The sequence below is a fragment of the Physeter macrocephalus genome, chromosome 14, assembly GCF_002837175.3.
Source record: "Physeter macrocephalus isolate SW-GA chromosome 14, ASM283717v5, whole genome shotgun sequence".
Lineage (NCBI taxonomy): Eukaryota > Metazoa > Chordata > Mammalia > Artiodactyla > Physeteridae > Physeter > Physeter macrocephalus.
Window position 1 is genome coordinate 122,034,952 of NC_041227.1, and position 9,171 is coordinate 122,044,122.

Below are 9,171 nucleotides of genomic sequence, written 5' to 3' on the forward strand. Positions count from 1 at the left end.
ATAGGTACTATGATAATGTGGGGAGCTGTTACAATAGAGGAGGGACTGTGACAATAGAGGGAGGACTTATAATAAAGGGAACTATTAAATCGAGGGGGACCATTCTGCAGAGGGGGACTGTTACAGTAGAGGCAACACTGTTTCTGTAGAGAGTGGACTTTTACCAGAGGGGGGACTATTACAATAGTGGAGAACTATTCCTGTTGAGAGGGGACTATTATAGTATAGGTGAGACTGTTACAATAGATGGAGGTCTACTGCTGTAGAGGGGGGACTATTACAAAAGAAGCAGGACTTTTACAATAGAGGACTGTTACTGCAGAGGGGGAACTATGACAATACAGAGGGGACTATTACCGTAGAGTGAGGACTGTGACACTAGTGTGGAGCTATTAGTGTAGAGGGGGGACTATGGCAATAGAGGGGGACTATTACAGTAGAGGAGGACTATTACTCTAGAGGGGGGACTGTTAGTCTAGAGGGGGGACTGTTACTGTAGAGGGGGGACTATGGCAATAGAGGAGGATTATTACTCTCTGGGGAGGGGTTGTTACCATAGAGGTGGGATATAACAATAGAGGAGGATTATTACTCTAGAGGGGGAGTATAAAAATAGAGAAGGACTGTTGCTGTCGAGCAGGGCCTATGACAATAGGGATAACTCCCAACAAGGTTTGCAAGCATCTGGATAGTTGGGACAAAGGAGGTTTCTCCATGGAGGGGTGCAAACACAAGTATAAAGGCCCGGGTGTGAGGTTGGCTTGAAAGGTAGCCTGATGGCACGTGGATCAGAGACCCCGACTCAGGAGGTGCTTTGAGAAGGGCTTCTGCCAGGCAGAGGACAGTGATTGGCTGCAGGCTGGGACGGGGAGGATGGGGTCGTGTGTGTAACCAGCCCTTGTTCTGAGCGACCCTCGGAAGGAGTGGGTCAGTTCCTGGCTGATGAGCCCAGGGAGGGACTGGGTCTGTGTGGCTGGTCAGGAAAGGGGGGATCCTGAGTCTCAGCTGAGTCTTTGTGGGGAAGGGTCTTTGCGGGAAGCTGTTTCCCGGACACAGAGGGTGAGGGGATTTCTGGACCTTCAGGTCAGCTTCAACATTGTCGAAAGGCAATGGGCTGTGACAGGAGGGGGGGGTCACTCAGATCCTAGGCTGTGACAGGAGGTGGGGGTCACTCAGACCCTGACCTGTGCCAGGAGGGAGAGGACATTCCACAAACATAGGAGAGAAGACCCTGTTTATTCTGGAACCAGCAGGAAACCACGGTGGGGCGCGCCTCACAGGTGGCATCGGGCAGACCCGCTGAGAGGCTGCAGAGAAGGAAGAATCTTATCCTCTATGCAGCTGAGCGGAGACCACCTGCTCCATCCATGTTCCCGGATAAAACAATCCCTGATTTCTTCATGATGGAGGCGAGTTTGTGTTTGGAGCCAGGCCCCGCTGGAATCAGGTTCTCCTCCCTGGAGCTGGGAGTCAGGGTTTTTTCCTCCATTACATTTCTGAGACACGCCCAGTTCTGCAGGAAACATTCTGAGATGTGAGTGTGTCAGAGGCATGTCTGTCTTTAAAAGATGTGCACACACTTCAAAGAGACAGAGAAGGAATTCCCACGTTTTCTAAAATCAATGTCCTAAGGAAAGGAAAGGGGCAAGTCGTCCTTTATTCTCGGAGAATTAAGCCCGGAGGTTTGAAGTTAGACTTGCTCTCATGCTGCCCAGCGTGAGTCCCAGGTGGGCTGTGTAGAAACCGAGTTCTCCGGCCTACTTTGCAAATCCGTCTGCATTGTGGATGGATGTTTTCTGTTCTGTCTCAAGGTAGATGAGGCCCCAGGAATTATTTCACTCAGTCGAGGATTAAAACTGCAAAGCAACGTGCTAGTGATAGAACAGTCACCCCCGCCCCCCCCCTTCTGGAACAACTGCCGCTAATATTAGTCACAGGCAGATCAGTCAGGTGTGTGCACTTGAGGATGCCGAGCAGGTGGGCAGGCCTAAGGGAGGTACAAGACAGATACAGGGAAGGGGTGACCTTTCCACTTTCAAGTTCACATTTTAGCTGGATTCTCCTGGAGGAACACTGGACCCTGTAGACAGAAATGTCTGTGTGCCTCTAAGGTGCAGGGGCAGTCTTAAAACGTAGGGGCTCTAGTGACTGTACGTGGGGGTGACGTTTGTTCATTCACTCAACAAACCTGTGTTTGGGGTCAAGGAGTGTGCGGAGGGCCTGCAATGCGGGTGTCAGGCAGGTGTCTGGAATTTCTCTGGGGAGAGGGGCTTGGGTCCCTGTGGACACCTGCTGGGTCCCCACCCATTCCTTCCTTCCTTGCTTTACTCAGGCATGAGTGAGGCTGAGGTCTGTTGGGGTGACCCTTGCTCCTGTGGTGACGGTGCCCGGATGCAGACATCCTGGAGCAACGGCATCCTTGTCTTGTTCTCTCGTGAGGGTGCCCAGCTTCACCATGCTCGTAACTGTGGGCCTGCCGGTCGGACACACTGCGGTGTTCCTCTTCCTCCGTCTCACAGGAGCTCTGCCCACTGCCCTCGCTGACATCTGAGTGTGCAAAGTGGCCGTGTTTATCCAATTTGGCAAGTTGTGAAATTGAGGTAAAAGTCTGCAAAATCCAAAGCCCTGGACACCTGGGTCTTGGGTGTGAGTCCAGCCGAGGTTTCAGGGTCCGGGTTCTGCCAGGGGCTGGTGACGGGGTCGGGGGCAGGAGCGTGCTGGCCAATGTTCAGGACCCCGCTCGCCAAGGAAAGAAGAGGCAGCATGCGTGCACAGTTTATGAAATAAGATGATGTGAAGGAGAGTGGTACACAGATAACAGAGATGATAATATGCTGGTATCACGTAATAACAGGTAACACACAATCCTCTATTATCAATGGTCTTCCCCAAAAAGGTGCATGTATGGGCACATATGTTTATTAGCTAACCTGATATACAGGATGTGTAGCACACAGTTCACAAAAAATACTAATGGACAGGACTCTGGTATAGATTCCAGAGAGCCCAGGGCCTCATGGGATGCTTTTGTGGATGTTTGCCCGGCTCCTGTTTCCCCATCACCCACGGTCCCCTAGTCGATACACGAGAGCGGTTCTGACATTGCCTGGTATTTTCTTGTAATTAAGGAGTAAGACTATGAACTCCACGTGTGTAGAACCTCACACTCCTTCCTCCTTGACGTCAGCAGCCTCTGCTGAATTGCATCCTGGGTTTTGGATGCGGAGGAGTGTTCTCTCGGTCTTTACAGTGCAGCACCGCAGACACATACCTGTGCACCTGGTCTGCACGAGTCACACTTTCCCCATCACTTTCTAAGTCTAGACCATCAACAAAACAATCAACCAAGGCTGGGTTGTGGCATTTGCCGTTTCTGTGCCGTTTCAAGTATTTCCACAGCGGCCAGTTTCAGGTTTCCAACGTGATGATCCTGAACTTGGGGTCAGGAAGGACCCCAGAGAGCGTTTCCACCACACACACTGTGGGTGGGAGGGGGTAAGAGGAAGCAGGGACGGTGGTACATGCAGTACGGTAACCAGTGAGGACTACAGTAGTAGTGGTGAGTTCTGAGAATCTGCTGCCTTTACTGTGAATATAGTTTATGCAGGGTACGGTCGTAAGTTAACTTCTAACAGTAGCTGTGGTTACCAGTGGCTCACGCCATTCCTGAAGATGCCAGTATGGCTTTCACGATGGATGGCGGCCATCTCCGGTGCCCTCTCCCCTTCCAGGTCCAGTATCTGGAACCCAGAAGTTAAACTGAGAAAAGACAGACTAACAAGAGAAAAAAATTTTTGAATGACGTATGTAGGTGTGGGAGTTTATAAAGCAGTGTTACTCAAGGAGGCAGTGAGAACTGGGGAGTTAAATACTATCATGGGCTGGACAGAAGGAAGGGGTTCGGGGGGAGTATTTAATGGGAAGGCGGCCAGGAAAGCACAGTGAACAAGGGTGTTTAGTGGGGTTTGTGAAGCAGATTCAAGTCGGTGACTTTTTTATTGATGAGAGTTGTTAAGCGGCCTCCTCATCTAGGTATGGGAGAAGGAGAGGCCCTACAAATGGGCATTTTCTTTTTCTTTTCTTTATTTATCTTTGGCTGCGTTGGGTCTTTGTTGCTGTGCACGGGCTTTCTCTAGTTGCGGCGAGTGGGGGCTACTCTTTGTTGTGGTGCGCGGACTTCTCACTGCGGTGGCTTCTCTTGTTGTGGAGCACGGGCTCTAGGTGCGCAGGCTTCAGTAGTTGTGGTGCGCGGGCTCAGTAGTTGTGGCTCACAGGCTTAGTTGCTCCGCGGCATGTGGGATCTTCCCGGACCAGGGCTCGAACCCGAGTCCCCTGCATTGGCAGGCAGATTCTTAACCACTGCGCCACCAGGGAAGCCCGAGCATTTTCTTTATCAATGTGAATTTCCTTTACATACAGAATGCTTGTGCCCTGTTCTTAGAGCGTTTCCCGAGTCTCCTGGTTCTCAGTGGCCTTCCCCTCAGAATAATCCTTACACCAAACGGGCACATTTTGGGTTGGTGAGTTCTGGTTCCCTTCATTTGAAACCTAGTGGTTTTCCCTTAAAAGCAAATGGGGAATCCCCATGAGATTCCGGGAGTTACCTGAGCCCCTGCGTCTGGGATCACTGAGACCTGGCCCAACTCAGGATACAGAAGGACACAGATGCCAGTCAATACTCCAGTTGGCTGTGAAGGAGGCCCAGTGGCATGGGTGGTCTAGAGGGGTGCAGACCTGCCCCTGTTCTCTTAATAAGGACAGCAGAGGTGTGTGTCCCTGCATCGGGGCTGGCCACACTCCTACTTAGGGTCCCTAGGATGCAGCCATCCTACACTGCAAGAGTCCTGAGAGTGGGGTTTTGGGGTCTGAGCCCTGGCCCTGATCCACAAGCATTTCAGAAATCTGCATGGGGGATGGGTGGTCCATCGTAGCTGATGGCACAGGGATGGAATCACTCCCTTGTGTGCTGCGTGGCAGAGTCCAGCTCCAGCCACCTGGACACTTGCTGCCTGAATGTCACATGCCCCCCAGGTGGCCTGCGGTCCCACGCTCACACCTGGGGGGACATTTATAAGACTAGGCATGAGCTGAGAGAGCCTTGGGACAGGCTGTGAGAGAAGATGTAGGCAGGGGTGCTAGCTGAGTGTCTCATAGATGGGTAGAGGGTTGGTCTCTGTTGCTGCTGAGGCAGAACAAGAACATTGGGGGGTTGGCTCTTGGTGTACTTGATGTGTAGGACATGAAAAACTTTTCCTCTACCCTCTTATGTTCTGTACCTGGGATCTGCAAATTAAACTGACAAACAGCAGGTTAACAGGAGCAAAAGGTTTATTATGTCTGTTTACAGAGCCCTTCACAAAAAAGAAGCAGAGGGCTTCCCTGGTGGCGCAGTGGTTGAGAGTCCGCCTGCCGATGCAGGGGACACGGGTTCGTGCCCCGGTCCGGGAAGATCCCACATGCCGCGGAGCGGCTGGGCCCGTGAGCCATGGCCGCTGAGCTTGCGCGTCTGGAGACTGTGCTCCGCAATGGGAGAGGCCACAACAGTGAGAGGCCCGCGTACTGCTAAAAAAAAAAAAAAAAAAAAGAAAACAAAAACAAAAACAAAAAAGCAGAGACACAAAAAGACAGACTTAAGGACTTGTGTGCCTGTTAACAAAGGGTGGTAAGTTTCTGGAGAACTGATGAGACAAAGGAAAACAGGTTTCAGTTTCTAGGGACAGGAAGTTGTGGGAAGGTAAATAAACAGGAAAATCATGGAAGACAGAGCTGATTTAGTGAGGTTATGCAGACTGAAGCCAGTACCTTCTCAGATGATAAGATTCTTTTTCCCCTTCCTGGTATAGGAAAGGGAGGGGGACATCCTCACAAAGGGATCAGGCAGATGGAGGAGGGCAGACTTTTTCTTTTTGCTGCTTCTCAATCATCTCAACTCAAAGTAACCCTTATGCCAAAGTGGCATATTTGGGGTGGCAAGTTCTGATCCCCCACAGCTGTAAACAGAGTTTCTAACAGCTGGAAATGGTATACCGGTGGGCAGGCCTCCCCCAGACTAGAGGGAACACTTCCTCACCAGAGGAGAGGGTCCAAAATGCTGGGGTGATGGCCAACACGCTGCATGGTTATTGTGGGCCCCAGTTCTGAGTACCTCATACACTTTAGCTCACGGAATCCACCCTACAACGCTCTGAGATGAGCACTATTACCAATCCTATTTTACAGATGAGAAACCAAGGTATGGATGGTGGGGTAACTGGTCCAAGGGTGGCTTGCTGGTGGTGGAGCCCAGGTGCAAACCCAGCTCTTCGCCACTTCTCTCAGAGGATGGTGTCTGTGTTTCCTGGGGCTGCTGTAACAAACACCACAGACTGGGTGGTTAAGCAACAGACATTTATTGTCTCATGGGTTCCAGAGGCTGGAGCTCCGAGTTCAAGGTGTTGGCAGGGTTGGTTTCTCCTGCGGCCTCCCTCTTTGGTGTGTAGACAGCTGTCTTCTCTTCCTGCTGTGTCCTCTCTCAAAGAGAACTAGAGCCAGATGGTGATGAAGGCAGCAAAACCAGATTTTATTCAGGAGCTACTGCAATGGGGGAAAAGAAGCCTCTGTATAGAACCAGGCTCCATTCTGAATTCAGCGTGGGCAAGGGGTTTACAGCCAACGAGCAAAATGAAGGGGCAGAGATGGACTCTTGCTAAGAGTATACATTGGGGGTCAGCGGGGATTCTGGCTAAACTGATCTACCGGGATCCTTGCAATCAGACATCACCTGGCGGGGGGTGGTGGAGGATGAGGAACCAATCAGATATCCAGGGTGACCAGGTACCTGGGCTGACCAGGTTTCTGGGGTGACCACATATCGAGGGAGGGTCTCGCTGCAGAGGAGGAGAGAACACCTTTTTCTCTGCCCATCTTGGGTTCTCTGGAGGGGGCCCCAAACACAAGACGGGCCAAGGACAGATCAACAAGAGAAAGGCACACACAAGTTCATTAGGATCGTGTCAGTTCACAGACGCATTCGTGATGTCGCACATATGCAGGGGGGCACCCACTGATGGTCACCCCAAGAGTGAATAGGACTCCAGCTTGTCACTCATTTGGGGCCATACAAAGCAAAGGGTTTTGGGTTTCTTTTGAGGGGAGTGAGTTACAGGAAGGCAGCTGGAAAACTGGTGAACATGAGCATGCTTCGTATGAGTGTGCATAGTTCATTTCTACATCTGCTTGTGATGTCCTTCAGGTTGGTTTTGGGTTTGGCTTCTGTGGCTGCAGAGTCCATGACTGTGTGTCCTGGTGCAGTGCTCATGGGTTTGTGTTTAACTGGGAGCAGCAGTGTGGGTGTGTGTGTAGGGACTTTGCTGAGGCCCGATTGTTCCAGAAGTGGTTGCATGCCCACCCATGTACCAGGCTTTCCACTGCTCCACATCCTGCTGATATTTGATACCGTGTTTTTAATGTCTGCCAGTCTGGTAGGTCTACGCATAATTTTTTCTTAGTTTTAATTCCCTGGGTTATTAGTAAAGTGTGCATCTTGTTGCATTCATGGATTATTTACTGTTTTTAAGTTTTAAAAATTGTGGTCAAATGCACATAACATAAAATTTACCATCTTAACCATTTTTTTAAGTTATAGGATTTCAAATGGAAATTCTCTTTTTAAAAAAAATTTTTTATTTATTTATTTTTATTTTTAGCTGTGTTGGGTCTTCGTTTCTGTGCAAGGGCTTTCTCTAGTTGCAGCGAGCGGGGGCCACTCTTCATCGCGGTGCACGGGCCTCTCACTGTCGCGGCCTCTCTTGTTGCGGAGCACAGGCTCCAGACGCGCAGGCTCAGCGGCCATGGCTCACGGGCCTAGTTGCTCCGCGGCATGTGGGATCTTCCCAGACCAGGGCATGAACCCGTGTCCCCTGCATTGGCAGGCGGATTCTTAACCACTGCGCCACCAGGGAAGTCCTGAGGAGTCTAAATTTAAATCTTCATAATCTGTGTATTTGTAGCTTCAGTATCATTCATGACTTGTAGATTTTATGTTAGGGGAGAGTTATTGATTTCATGTATCACGTAAAGGAAATGACGATAAGGCAGTTAAGATTAGAATGGTGGCTGGTAAATGGTTAGCTCTACTTGTGCATCTAGCATACGTGTATGAGTCAGTTTAGTTGTCAATATTAGTAAAATAATATAGAGGACTAGAGAACTTATCCAGAAACTGATTATTAACATGTGATCATGAAGATGTAAAAGTTCTTCCATAATAGGTGATGTTGCATCCTGAGAGCCTAGATGAAATGGATATGCCATAGTGTTATACAGGATTTTGGCCTATGACTTAACTTTTACGACGTTATGTAATTCTTTTTACTGGTATCTCACTTATTGAGAAAGACATAATGGTTGTGGTATTGGCTTGACACCAGCTGACAAGGATTCAATTCCTTCCTTCCTTATTGTATTTTATTTTTAAAAACTTTCTTTCTTCCTTCCTTTCTTTCTTTCCTTCTTACCCACACTGCACGACTTGCAGGATCTTAGTTCCCCAACCAGGGATTGAACCTGGGCCCCATCAGTGAAAGCACTGAGTCCTAACCACTGGACTGCCAGGGAATTCCCTCTCCTTCTCTGATTTACAAAACCAGGGTAATAAATAGACTGCAGAGAGTCTTTTTTTTCTTTTTATTCTTTTGGCTGCACCATGTGGCTTGCGGGATCTCAGCTCCCTGACCAGGGATTGAACCCGGGGCCACGGCAGTGAAAGCTGGGACTCCTAACCACTAGGCCACTGGGGAACTCCCCAAAGAGTCTTCTTTTTAGGAGGTTATTTTCAATAATGCTTGTTATTGGTATAAGGACAAGAATTAAAAGAATTAATAGAAACTATAGAATAGATGCTAGTTCGGGTTTGTGCAGCCACAAAAACGAAACTGAAGCTCAGATTGATGCAGGCCAAGTTTTATTCTTTGGCCAAGGAATGGAGAATTGGGAACTTAGTTCACAGATCATCTTACCCATGTGGTAAGAGGGATTCGATTTTAAAGAGTAAAGACAAAGGCAGGAGGAGTGAGGCTAATGATGGGGAGGCACATGCATTCGTCTAGGGAAGGGGCAGGACTTTCCTGCAAAGGGGAGCCGCACCCTTTTTATCCTTTCTTGGTCCGCATCTTCCAGTCAGGGCCACCAGTA